General features: G+C 28.5%; 1 protein-coding gene across 5 annotated transcripts in view; it reads left to right on the plus strand.

The window, feature by feature from the left end:
* Nucleotides 1-15,728, plus strand: part of LOC103571426 (potassium voltage-gated channel subfamily KQT member 1) — a 46,368-nt gene that overhangs the window by 2,067 nt on the left and 28,573 nt on the right. The window lies entirely within an intron of this gene.

A 15,728-nucleotide genomic window follows, 5' to 3' on the forward strand; every position in this document is an offset into this window, starting at 1 on the left:
TTTTTAAGTAGAAATTATTAAATGCTCAATATTAATTAAAAAAAAAAAACATTGATTTATTTTCTGTTTTAATAATAATTATTATTTAAATTTAAGACATAGAAATACATCAACCGAGTGACCCCGTATGTCGGCTTTAAAACTATAAGTTATTAATCATTATTCGCAAAATTTAAATCCACTATATTTTTTATTAGTTTCAAGTTACTCGAGCTGAACGACATTATGTTAATTAATTTAAATTTTCTGGCTTAAAATTTTTATTTCTAATTACTTGAGAGAATAACACGATTACCATTAGCTTCAGAACATTTTTTTTTTTTTTACTAAAAATTAAAAATATTAAAAAACCAAACTATTGGAATCAGTGTGATTATCGAACATCGTATTGTAAATAAACAAATATTTAGAGACCTTACGAGTACCCTAAATACGAGTGTTTCTAAAGGATGTTTCTACATGTATGTACCCATACAAAGTCGCCGTTAATGGAAAAAATGCCGTAGATCGGTCGATGCCTGACTGCCGTCACTCGGCCAAGCATTGGCAATTAGTAATGGCCCAAGCATGGTTAATTACCAGCAGCCGTTTAATATTTTAAAGACACTGCCGATGGCTGGCCAATGAATGGCTACTTATGACTGGCCGATTATCGTTTCGCAACGTTGGAATACTGTGAGTGAATCAGTGATCCATGACTTTGTCAGATAAAAAAATCTACTAATCAATTATTAATTATACAAATAACTTATTATTATAGTTTTCTTTAATTAATAATTATTTTTTTAATTAACTATTTAAGTGGGGTAAATGATGTGAAAAAAACTCGGTGAAAATTCTGCTGGGCTCTGGGCGCGAACTGCCGTTTTTCTAATTACTGGGTCCGAACGATGGCTACTGGACGAAACTGCTAACGTCGAACCAACACTTTTGAATAATCTGGATATTCATTCTACTACAACCACTCGATTTTATAAAACATAAAGAGCAATTTAATTAATATTTTCGATTATTTAGAAAAAAAAATAAGACTTTCGTACTATTTTATTATAATTACATCATTTTTTAAAATAAAACTTATTAAATTAAATTGATTATTTATCAAGAACCCAGTTGAAATATCTTGTTGTACCACCATTATTAAAAATGACATTTATTATAAAAATGTATGTATTATTTTTTTATTAAATTAATTTTTATAAATAAAGTTATAAAATTGCGGTTGTTGGTTGCAAATAATAACGAACTAAAAAATATTTTAATCGTTAGTTGTAAATAACTTTAATCGGAAAATTAAAATATACCATTGATTAAAAATAATTTTAAATCAAAAAAAAAAATAATTATTAATTAAAGAAAACTATAATAATAAGTTATTTGTATAATTAATAATTGATTAGTAGATTTTTTTATGTGACAAAGCCATGGACCACTGATTCACTAACAGTATCCCAACGTTGCGAAACGATAATCGGCCAGTCATAAGTAGCCATTCATTGGCCAGCCATCGGCAGCGTCGTTTAAAAAATTAAATGGCTGCTGGTAATTAACCATGCTTGGGCTATTGCTAATTGCCAATGCTTGGCCGAGTAACGGCAGTCAGACATCGGCCGATCTACGGCATTTTTTCCATTAACGGCGACTTTGTATGGGTAGTGACATAGTTTTTATGGAAATACTTAATAATTCGGTACACGGAGAAAAATTTCAAGTAAACTCTCCTATGTGGTTTCAAAAGTATCCCGTGTCGAAATTTGGCTGCGCTTTAAGTACTCAATATACTTGAGTAGACCTATTTTAGTACTTGACATTCTGAGTGGCCCTAAATAAGTATTTTTCATACTTTATACTCTTATTAGCTCCTATACGGATTTTCTAAAAAATCAAAAGTTAACATCTTTTTAGAATCTATAAAAACTATTCTTTCTCATTTGGTAGGATAAATTCTCAAATTCCTAATTAAGACCTAAGTATTCTATGTATATCCGATTCCCAACTCCTACATTATTCCTTTGAATTCTACACAGTAAAAAATATGTGTCAAAATCAACACAGTCTGTGTGTTAGAAACGGCCCACACAATATTTGTGTTATTTTTCAACACAGACTATTTGTGTTGAATTTCAACACAAAATTTGTGTTAAAATTTCAGCACATTTTTTGTGTTGATTTTAAAGTAACACTTAATAAATCTAGATAATATCGATTTTAATACTAGGTAACGCTTTTAAAGTGTTAAATAGTTAATCGATTAAGGATTATTAAGTAATACAGAGAATTGTGTTGATTTGACATAAAATAATCAACACAAAAATTTTAACACCGACCGTTTTTAACACAGGTACACAATATTTTTTACTGTGTAATTTACTGTTTTCTTTAATTTAAAATCTTTCGGTGGAACAATTGAAGTTCTATTAGCATTCTATAGGCTTAATAACTTATAACGACTCTATTTCAGAAAAATATAGTCTTTCTTTTTGAATTTACATTGACAAATTCAAATATATATGTTAAAACTGTAGGTCTACTAGGCTCTCATAAATAGTGTAGAATTCATAGGTCTAAATGGGCTTTAAAGTATGTTTAGGCTCTGACAAGCATTAATAATTTTAAATTTTAATGCCTGTATAACAATTAAACGTGTAATTTTCTCCCGTAAGTGACATTTATAGGATTTATATAGGAGTTGTTTTTGTATAAAAATTAAGTACTTAGTAAGTCCTTTTCTTTCTTGATCATAGAATTTCTAGGTTCTAGCAAGGATTTAAATTTCCACTCAGGTAGCTGATATTACTTTATGAGCATAGTGATGATTACATCACACACAAATGTAACTATTACTATGCAGTTGATGTGTATGTATTTATTTTGATGTACAGCTGCATTTTTTTTATAATTAGCATTTTCCGAAAAGTCCTCTTCGAATCAAATTTTACTCTGAAGGGAATAAAAAAAAAAGTCATCCAGTCCGAGTTCACTTGGGATTTACTCTGCGTTCACTATGCAAATTTTTTACAGTGTAAAGGTGATAATTATTTGGAAAACCATAATTTTGATTGAAAAAACAATTTTTTGTTTTCACATATAATTAGTGTTATAAATACTTAAAATTTTATAGTAAGACATTAATAAATTCACAATTATCAAAAACTAATTGCGGTTTTTTATAAAAATGATAGTAATATGTTTTAAAATTTTTTATATTAAAGTTCAATTCAATATCTTGATTAAGCACATAGAACATATATTTTTTAATAATCTTATTATATTGTTCTTAAAGATTATATATATTTTTTTATCATGGGAAGAAATAAATATTTGAGTGAAATTATTAGAGTTCATTCAATTCTCACGCCAATTATCTCTGAAAATCGCGAAAGTTTTTGACAATAATTTTCGCAAAGCAGTCGAAAATTAACTGACCGATTAATCTTGAAATCCACTTAGACTATAGAGTTTTGTCTTTATTATAAAATATCTTGTAAGTTTTCTTTAACTTAAGAACATTTTTACTAGATTGAAGTTAGCTACTACAAAAAAAAAATCACTCTCTTGAACACAACAAGATCCCAAAGTTCTGCCGCACGTTCTATATAAACTCAAAAACCGCAGAATGTTCTGGAATTAGTTCAGAGTCGGTTAAAAAGTGTATAATAATGATTGAAAGCCATAAAAATGAACTTTTGGCAATGATCAATAAGTTGGTTTTCGGATTATTTGAAAAAAGTGTTATTCACATATAAAAAAACATTTCTTTTTTTTATTTTCTTATTTAAGTAGCTCACTATTATTCGTTTTTTGAAATTAAAATTGAGTTATATCTACGTCCTGATAAATCCCTCTGATTGCTGCAAGATTTATTTTGACCAATTTAAAAGAATCTCGAGTTAATCCGAAGAGTAATTTAAAAGAATGAGATAAATTTTTTTTATTATTTTATTTTTGTAATTATTTGAAAATTTTTTGTCCCATTAGTTTTAAAATTAAGTCTACTCCAAGTAGACTTCGCTAATTCTTTCGATTGTTGAATGATTCAATTAAGTAGGTTTTCTTTCAAAATATTAAGATCCGACAAAAAATTTGATTGCATTGCTCTGATCAAAAAATCTGATTTGAAATTTTTTGAAAAATCTAAAGTATTTCATACTGTATCATATCATAAAATTATAATTTGAAATAATTCAAAATAATTTAAAATTTTCAACTTCAAATTATTTTAAATCATAAAATTATGAACCAGAAATTGTGATATTATTTTCTAATTTGATTTAATTTGAAATGATTCAAGAGTTCGAATTATTTTAAATCATAAAATTATGAACCAGATATTGTGATATTATTTTCTAATTTGATTTAATTAGAAATGATTCGAGAGTTCAAATCATTTTAAATAATCTCAAATCAGAAAATATTTCGTTGTTTTTTAATGATTTAAAATGATTCATTCCAAAACTTATACACAAAAGCAAAATAATTCAGACAATTTGGAATGATTCAAAATTATTGAGAGTTACGTCATCTCAAATCATTCCAAATTAGATTTACACGGAAAAAAAATATTAGTAGGTATTACTGAGATATTCTAGTCAACAGCGGGCCTAGACCGAATCTCAGTAAATATTACTGAGTAGAACGTAAGAAATTAATAACAGATGCATTTTACAGATACAATTATTGTCAATCATTTTTTTCCGTGTACTTATATAAATGTATTTACATTGAAATTTATGGTTAAGTAGCAATATCTTCAGACTCAGTCGTTCATTATTTTTGAGACTTTATAAAATTCACATTTGCTGAGAAACAAATTTTTTAAAATCTAACTGAATGTAGTAAGTCCCTTTTTCTTCAAAACTTTCCATCACCCGAATGAATCAAATAAAGTATAAATTTAATAAATTTCCTCATAAAATAGAATAAACTACAGTATAAATTTTTATACTTCCAGATGATGATGACAAGATAATAATTTTAAAAATTTTACAGTCACATTTTGACAGCATTGAAAAAACTGGGCTATCAAATCTTTCAGTTCATTGATTCCATATGACACATAAATATCAACATTTTCGTCAAGTTTATATACTACTTATTTTATCTCTTTCTTTTCTTTTATTTCTTTATTTCGTTTTTTTCTTTCCTTTTTTTCGGTTACATATTCGTTTTTACATTTAATCTGTTTTCAAATGGCATTATAAATGTTGACGATTCGAAACGATTTTATGTAAATTAAGACATTTACTTTTCAAAATTATATTTTTATATTTATACGCAATGAAATCTAAACAATCAATTTACATGTTTTAATGAAATACGGTGTACACAACAGTGCTCTAATTCTGTTGTTATTTCTCTTACAAAGTTTACTCGTTGTACGGTGTGTTCTATATATAACTGAACGATAACTTGAAATCTTAGTAAAAGATACATAAATCGATCTTCCAACCAACTCCATCTTTCGCAACTCCTTAGAACGTCACAATTATATGACGTCATACTTTAAAGCTTATACATTAAATGTATGAAAGTACATAGTACACATATACATTGAGGTGATTCATTTCCGATCAAGTTTTTTTTAATTCAACAAGCAAAATATTTTACAGGTTGAAAAATAAAATTTCTAACCAATTTTATCCTTTAATTTTAATTTTCAGTATACTGATATTCGTTTGAAGTAATTTTCATTTTAAAAGTATAGAAAATCGGAGAATTTATTTTTCAATTCTCTAAAATACTCAGACGCATTTAAATTTATCACATTACCATTTGCGGCGATTTTTTGGCAATTAAATGCTCTTTGGAAAATCCCACAATAACTTTACTATAACTTGAATTATTGTCTCTGTGTTAGTTATGAAAGTCATTTTTTTTTTTTTTTTTTTAATACAATATACATTTTTTTGTTGATAGTGAATAAAAAACAAACTTTTCAGTAAAAAAGTAAATAATAATTTTTAAAAGAATTTAATTTTCTACCCAAGCAAATTTTATCGATGGAGTTGCGACATTTTTCATTAATGAAATTTTGAAATTTTATTGTTTTTAAAAATGACATATTTATAAAATTTTTTTTCCAATAACGTATTGAATTTCAAATATTTTTCTTATTAAATTGACATATTTTCAACACTAAAAATATGAAAGTATGAAATATTTCTAAAAGAATTTTTTTGACTTAAAATTAAGGTTTGAAATTGGGGAGGGGGGATTTTTTTTTACAATCTGTACAATACTTTGCTTGGTGAGTGAAACCAAAAAAATCTCCACCGGAAATGAATAAAATATATACTCTTGTTGCTTTTGGTAGAATTAGTGCTCATACCGCTTATCTTCAGATGATTAAATATTTAATTTAAAAATTAATGATTTTCTTTTACATAAAGTTAGTTGCTCATGACATTATCCTATTCTATAAAAACAAATCTCAGTGGGGAGAAAATTAATGACTGTTGGTACAGTTCAAAGTACTCTCTCTCTCTCTCTCTTTCTCTGTACAAGACAATCGATATCCGTGCGCGCGCGCGGCCATCTCCAATGAAATGCAATTTGTTACAGAACAAAGCTTATGTCGTACTGATAATCCGTTAAATTATTGTCTGTCATCAATAGGTTGTGCGACTGCATAACAGCATCAAATATTCGCTACAATCATTATTATTACGCTACGTAATTATCAGTAACCACTCTAGTGATAATTCATTATGTTATTATTGTATTATTTAAAATATTTCATGCATAGAAAAAATTATTAATTGATTTAAAAAATAATTACTTGACACTTATGCAATATTTTCTGACCATAGTAAAAAATTAATTACTATTATTATTACCTTAAGATGATAATAGTTTGATATAAGAGTATATAAATGTATTTATATACGTATTATACATGAGATGAGAGAAGAATGTAGAGTTGGTTTGAAATTAGCATACGGTAACGAGTAATGACGAAAGGAAATCCCAACAGTACGATCCCATTTCCGGCTAGTTCCGACTTTAATTCTGGTCTGTTTCAAAGTTCTTCGCGTGGCTTTAGCCTTGATCCCCCATCAGAGGGATTCCGTTAGCTTTATCTCTTATTGAATTTTCCTCTTATTTTATTTCATTTTTTTTTTAACTTTTACTCATATTATTTCGGTTGAAATTAAACTCATTATTATTATATTTATTTGTAATGAGCAAAAAAGAAGAGATTAAATATTTCGTCTTAAACGCAGAAACTTTATATATTAACGTAAATATCATAGTTATACTTTGATAGCTTACTATATTATTCTCACCTTCGCTGTAAACGAGCTTCATAAAATGCTCGAGTAGCTCATGGGAAAATAAATCAATTTAGTTTACATTTAATACGCTATTTTTAAAAGTCCGTATAAGAGAGTAGAGTAAGAAAGTGCGAGATTATTTTTTTTACACTTTTTTATACTTATACATGTTTTAAATATGTCTTCTTCTATTAAAGTAATTTTTCTTCCTCAAAAAACTTTTTTTACTTTTTTCTTTCTTCATCTATTGATTTTACCTAATATATTAAAATTATTTTACTTTTATTTTCGTTTTCGTTTTTATATTCAATTGACTTTTAATAAAACATCATTTTATTTTTTTATTACTTATTTTAAATTATAATCTAATATTTATTGAATCCAATTTAAGCCATAATTGACGTTTAATGAGACAATATAAACTAATTAATTACCTGCATTAAAGTTGTACTTTAACTTGAGTCTTGATGATGTGCGTAAATGAGTCCCCGCATGTGAGGGTCAATCAAGAATCGAATACAAGTCTCATCATAGGTCAACTGCACGATCGAATGAGAAATCATGCGCAGTTGTTTTATAGGTCACGCCGCTGATTAATAAATAATAATAAATTACTCAACTTTCTGAGGTTGTGTCAGGTGTTCGAGTTTAAGCTTTAATACCGATTTGTACTACTACTAATCTCCTTCGTTTACATTTTCAATATACGTGACTTGAGTTACCAAAAGCTTTCAATGAACAAAATATACGCTGGGAAAAAAAAGCAGGACAAGCTAATAACGAATTTCCATTGTTTTTTTTTTTTCATAATTTTACCAGTTTCTTTTCTACTATTATTATTTTTTATCTTTTGCTTTTTATCTTATTTGCTTCGCTTTTATCCTTTCATTACTTTTTTATTTTTATTTTTGTTCTTTGTTTGTTCATTCATTTTTTACTTTCACACCTCATCAACAAACTCGTTAGGCTAGCTATCAATCGATATTGGCCCAATTTGTCAAAGAGCTTTGAAGAGAGAAATGCATGTCGCCAAAATACATCAATGACTTCGTGTTAAAAGCGTCCACTTATCAATCGTCAAAATTTTGCCAACAAGTGAAGCTCAAATCAATTTAAATAGAAAGTACCATTGAAAATTGAATTATCTCTTCATGAATAATAACCCATTAAATTAATTACATTTATCATCTTGACTTAAATATGTTTACTTATTTTATTGGCTATTGAGACAAAAAAAGTAGAAAAAAAGAATAAAATAGAATTTCCTTCGGCTTCTTTATTATTATCGACGATCCGTAGTTTTGTAGTGAGATAAGAGATTTATTTTTTATGGTGTCGAGTGTTAGGCAATCTAGATGAATTATAGGAGTTTTATAAGGCGTAAGATCGTATTCCATGGAGACTAGATTTTTCTTTTATAAATTTTTTTTACTATTTTTTTTCTGTGCTACAATAAATTTCCTTGTGAGTGGCACAGCAGCACAATTTTACTTCTAATTGACTGAGGAGGTCACTGGAGAAAAAGGAATGGCCGTAAAAAAGCCACAATTTTTGTATATGAGTGTATACATATATAGAGACTAGCCAGAAGCTAGTACTCACCAGTGAGTACTTTATGTTCCGTCTTTGAAGAACAAGCTAATTGGATAAGAAGAATTATTTTCAGAACAATGACAATCTCAAGTAATTTCTTGTCAAGTCCGGTGAAAGGTCATGTACTTATCTTTGTCGTTTGTTTTTTTTTTTAACAATTCTTATTCAAATGTGTTTTTATTAGTATATAAAGATAAAGAAACAACAAAACAAGATAACACATTTTTTAAATTTAATCAAAGTTTTTTTTTTTTTTTTTTTTTTTTTTTTTTTTTTTTCAATAGAAATAAAGTATACTTTTACATTTATATGTGTATGTGGATCATTTTATACCTTTAATTTTTGCAAAGTTCTTAGCTCATGTATTTAAAAAAAAAAGATGACCCGAAATATTTCGAGAATCTAACTTATGGTTTTGAAACTTCCCGCTAAGAAAATTAAAAATATTCGAAAATTCGGAAAGTTGTTGGTTTCGGTGCGATTTTCGAAAATCGAATTTCTAACAGATTTTGACGTTTTGAGGTTTTAGGAAGCTATTCTGACTGATTTCAAAATGATGTCCAAATGTAGGGGAGCCTGGGGCACGAAGGCCCCCTTAAGCCGGTTTTTTCTTTTTGTGGCTTTTAACCATAAAATTCACTTATTTTCCGTCGATATCGAAAGAATAAGTAGAAATTTTGCAAAAAATCGAAAAAAAAATTTGTTTTTTTTCTGGGGCACGAAGGCCTCCTCTCCAAAAAATTATCAACAAAAATTTTTTTTTTATTTGCCGTTAAGTTATGACCTTTATAATGTTTTTATGACGTTTTAGGCCAGTATGTGATGTATGAGGTAAAATGGACCATTAAAAAAAAAATTGTCACGAAAAAATTAACTTGACGGAAAATAAAAAAAAAATAATTTTTTCTTTATAATGTTTTTTTCGAGTTGTCCGTTTTGCCCCTCATATCACGTATTGACTTAAAATATACTAAAAACATTATGAAGGTCATACTTTGACGGAAAATAAAAAAAAAAAATTTTACCTAATTTTTGAAGAGGGCCTTTATGCCCCAGGGGGGCCTTCGTGCCCCAGGCTCCCCTATGTATGTGTGTATGTACGTACGTATGTAAATATTTGTACCTTTCAAACGGATGAACCGGATTCCTATACTATTATAGGAATAGTTTCTATATATTATAGGAACCATCTCTATACTACTATGGGAACCATTCCCATAATACATAGGAACACTCTCTATAATTTTCTTTCCGTGTAGAAGTAATTTTCACACTTTTCTTTGAATTAATATTTTCATGATAGTATGGAACCATTCCCATAATATTATAGGAATAGTTCCTATACCATTATGAGAACCCTTCCCATTATGATATGGAAACCATTCCCATAATATTATAGGAATGGTTCCCATATTGATATAGGGATGGTTCCTATAATATAAAAGAGCCATTCCTATAATGGTATGGGTACAATTTCTATACCATTGTGGGAAACATTCCCATAATACATAGGAATACTTCCTATAATTTTCTTTCCGTGTAGAAATAACTTTCACACTTTTCTTTGAATTAATATTTTTATGATAGTATGGAAACCATTTCCATAATATTATAGGAATGCTTCCCATACTGGTATAGGAACTATTCCTATAAAGGTATGGGTATCATTCTCATAATTATAGGAACTATTCCCATAATTATGGGTTACATTCCTATAATTATAGGAACTGCTCCCATAATTTATAGTCGTCATTCCTATACTGGTATAGGATGAAATTTCACAAAATTATAGGAACCATTACTATAATTTTCTTTCCGTGAGGAATAATTCCCATACCATTATGAGAATCGTTCCCATAATGACAAAGGAATAGTTCCCATGATATTATGGGAACGGTTCCCATATTGGTATAGAGGAACTATTCCCATAATGCATAGCAAGACTCCCATAATTTTTTTTCCGTGTATAATCATAAAATTAAAAAAAAATAGGTTGAAAGTATACAATATATCGAACATCTTGAATGCAAAAGAAAAAAAGACTCCCATAACGACTTGGTAATCATCCATCGATTTCGGGTTCTGAATTTTTGAAAAATATCGAAGTTTGGTTATTTTTTCTCATTTTTTTCAAAAATATATTAATTACATGTATTTGAACCTACTGGAAGATGAGCCTATCCAAAAATAAAAGAAAAAAAAATTCATTTATTGAGTATGGAATAACCCACAATAATTAAAAGTCCATGCTCCTGATACGTTTCGGTACTAAAAATCAAAAATTAAATGAATAATTTAAAAACAGTTGATCCTGTCGACCAGCCTCAAAACTTTTTACTGTCATTAAGCTCAAGCGCTTGGATACAATCTACGATATGTGCTTATTTTTCCCTCTCAAGCGTGCTATTATGAAGAAATTGATAAACTTTATACTAAATTAAGGGATTAAATGATGAATTACTTGAAAAAAAGATAAAACAGATATTTTATTGAAATAACTTTTACGCCAATCTTTAAATCTTACTAACAGGACGATCTGACGTAATGTTTTGACCGATTTGAGGTTTATATTTTGAATTACTTTGTCAAAACAAAGAAAAAACCCAGGAAGGAATTTGTCGGCATTTGAATATTACTGAATCATAAAATCGTCCGCAACCATGGGAGATGAAAGGGCATACTTTTATGTCGTAATACAGAAATGTATTACTGAACCATAAATAAAATATAACTTATTGAACCTGAATAAAATATTGTTTGTTAGTTATTGATGTTACAGACTTGCTTAAAATATCATCAAAATGTTATTTGCAGGTTTTTGAAAGTAATGAGTAATGTATAAATAAACACACACACACACACAAATAACTCTCTGAAAATGTCAAAATAGCTTCCTATACGACTTTGAAACGCCAACATCTGATGAAAACTTGATTTTTGAAAATTGAGGTGAAAACAATAATTTCTCGAGATTTTTGAAAATTTGTAATTTTCTTATCGGCAAATTTTAAAATACAATTAATTTATAAGAAATCAAAAGACTATATTTGAATAAATGTTATATTATTTTATCAGAAAAGCAATTTGTGGTTAATAATTACTCTCTAAACGCATGGTTTAGTGAAAATAAATGAATATTCACTAATTCCAAGTGCAAACCGAACCACTAATTTTAAAAAGTGATTTGATTGGCATTCAGAATCAGTGAGTATTCACTTATTTTCACTAAATCATACGTTTAGAGAGTAATTATATGATTATCATTACTACATTTGCTTATAAGATAGAACGTTGAAAAAAATTGATGAGTATACGGAATTCATCATATCAGTTGCTGCAAATATTGACGTAGCCACAAAAAATTTTCAATAAGTGGTGATCGATACTTCAACGTTTTACAATTATCATTGGAATACAGAATAAATAGAGAGTGGAATAATATAAACAACAAATAAAACAACAATAATAATAGCAAGAGAAATTTTATTTTGACATAAAATTATAATTTTTACAAACCTTTATTAATTACCTGTGTTATTCCTGAACATAATCAATAAGACAAACATAACATAATTAATAAAATATGACTCCACTCAATATAATCGAAGTAAAAACTCGTATATAAAATTACTGATCAGCTGATACGCACGCACACACCCACACACATATTCGGACACACACGCACACACAATCACGCAATCGCACATACGCGCACGCACACATTTGCACACACGCTAACATTCGCACACATACACACATTCGCACACATTAGCACACATTCGTACATGTGCATACATACGCACACACGCACACGTGCACACACACGCACATATTTATACACATGCACACAGATACACGCACATATTTGCACATGCTCACACACTCCCGCACGCACACATTCGCACACACGCACACATTTGCACACCCGAACACACACTATTTAACAGTTTAATATAAATTGAAGTAAATATATTTAAATAAATTTATTTAAGTATTAAAACTCCGGACTGGAGTGAATTGGGAGTAAAATAAAATCCGCGTCACTCCGCAATCACTCGGCCAAAAAAAAACTCCCCATTCACTCCACATGCGGAGTGATTTTTTTTAAAATTCCGGAACTCCGAGTGGCGGAGTGAATGCGGAGTGAATTCGGATTTAATTTCACTCCGAATTCACTCCTGATTTTTTACCGTGTATATTTTCTAACAATTATAAATTACATCTCATGTTCATTATTAGCTTTTATAATAATAAACAGTAAATCGAAACCTGTTAGTTATTAATTATTCATTTTTTAGCGAACGATGTATATTATGAACAATTGTACTCAATGCAGAAATGATTAATAGTGTATGGATTTTAAGACATTTACAGTACCACCTGGTTATAAGTTACTGTTAGGGGATGTAGAAGAAAAATTTCTTGGAAATAGCTATCCCCTACTCTTATCATTTACTCGGTGACGGTTCAGTTATCTGCATGTGTATGCGTCGTGTTCATGTTTGTGTCCGCAATCTTTTTTTATAAGTTATAGTTGACGTTTGTCATTTATCTACGCACATACTTTATTAACTTATAAAAAGACTGCAGAAGCAATCTCTTCACGACAACCGAAAAACTGCGTTAGTGGAACTAGAGTGGCGGTAGTATTTCAAGACGAGCAAAAACAAATAGAAGGGAAGTCATTTATAACCGAGTGACTTATAACGAGGTTGTACTGTATATAAATACAAAAAATATTTTTCATTATTTTAAAAATTAACAATACATTAAATTTACCAAATTTATGGAGAAATCGAAAATATATTTTTCTACAAATAAATATTAATGTTATTGTATAAAATATGGGCAACAGTTTTTTATAATTTACGTCTCTTCGCAAACTAAATCAGCAAGAAAAACAAAATAAAGTTATCGATGATTAATTTATCTTTGAATCAGTTGTTATCTTATGAAAACAATCAGAGTAATAATAAATATAATGATCATAATATCGATATAATAATTATATTGTTCCTGAATATTTCGTTTTTAAGTAATCAACAATTTATGCAATTTGTTCAGTTGAATAAAAAGAGTGGCATTGCTTTTTTATATAGGTATTAAAATTATTTTTATCTCCATTAACGACAATTTTCTGTTTTAAAGATTTTAAAACACTTATACTCACGCTGTTATACTGTGATCGGAGTTAGTTTACTCCGCATGTGCACTGTTTTAACACTGATTGGATAACACCGCTACACGGTTTTTTTACAGTGTACCGAAGAATATTTTCCAATATTTTTATATACATTTAGAAAAGTTTATTAGACTGTTAAAAATTTTTGGAGTGAACGCCGATTGAATCCGGAGTGAATACGGAGCAAATGACTGTTTATTTTTTTAATTCCCTCGGAGTGAAATTTGCTCCAAATCAGAGTGAATGCGGATTGAAATTAAATCTATAATCACTCCTGAGTCAAAAAACAAATTTCAGCTGGAACTTCAAAATACTACGTTAAGTATTTAGGGATTTTAGAGATTGAGAACTGAGTGGAAAGTAATTCCAATTTAGGCCTCAATGTTGTAGTTACGGACGATTTTACATAATTGAAGGCTAAACTGGTATAAAAAAAATTTCCGGGGACCTCAAAATCATAATATAAAAAAATTTACTGCTCCAGATTTAGGCCTCAATTTCCCAAATGACGTTACCTATGTATAAGTTCCTTCACTTTTTTTCGTAAGAAATAAGTACTTTAGACCGAGAATCTCAAAAAAATTGACCCAAAAATAAATAATTAATTACAAATTTGTAGAAAAATTACCGGAACCTCTATAAAGTATAACAAATAAAAATGAATATTTATTTTTATTTATATCCATTAAAAAAAATTAAATGCTCATTACGAGAAAATAGTTAACCGAAAGAAAATTTAGTATAAATTTTTTCAATGAAAATACAAAAATTTATTGAGGACAAAATGTTTGATATTGTATTCTATATTATGTAGGAAGTTTAAAAAAAAATTTTTTTTGAGACCTATTAAAAGTTTATCCAGGAATACATAAAGACGAATAATAATAATAATAAATTGATGAATTTATTTTATTTGACATATAAATTTTTGTAAGTACTCAGATTTTTTTTTTCAACTCGAAAATTTTCCAAGTCCAGAAAACGATAATTTATTTTTTAAGGATTTTGAGAGCTTCTTTAGAATTTAAAACCGATGAAGAGTTTGCATTTAGACCTCATGATTCTCACTGAGGATTTAGAGTACCAATATCATATCATTTTTCGTCCGATAAATAAAAGATCAAAGAAATTGAATTTTTTGAGGTCCAAACTAGAATCGGTTTTTTGACTTAGGACTCTGAATTCACTCCTGACTTTTTACAGTGTATAATAATTTTAGTTGTTGTTGCGTAATATTCCACTTATTAATAGTTATATTATATCATAAAATTTTCAAATAACAATTTTATTTGATATGAAAATAGTGGAATTAGATCTGGTCAAATGTGTGTTTCGGTTCGATTTTCGAAAATCGTTTTCATCAGATCTCAACGTTTTGAGGTCCTAGGAAGCTATTCTGACTATTTCCAGATGGACGTCCGTCCGTCTGTCCGTATATAAACTTTTTTTGTCAGACGATATCTTTGGAACGAATATTCAGCCGTTATGAACGACCTTAGCGGCAATCAATAGAGCTCACCAAGACTTAGAACTGATTAGATTTTAGACCGATCGGCCGAGTAGTTTACAAGTTAAACAAAAAATATGAAAATGTTTATTCTAAGTTTTTGTGGTATAACTCGTAACCCGCTCGATCGATTTGGTTCTAAAATTGATCAAATCTAACTCTCAACCAGTTC

The sequence above is a fragment of the Microplitis demolitor genome, chromosome 7, assembly GCF_026212275.2.
Source record: "Microplitis demolitor isolate Queensland-Clemson2020A chromosome 7, iyMicDemo2.1a, whole genome shotgun sequence".
Classification (NCBI taxonomy): Eukaryota; Metazoa; Arthropoda; class Insecta; order Hymenoptera; family Braconidae; genus Microplitis; species Microplitis demolitor.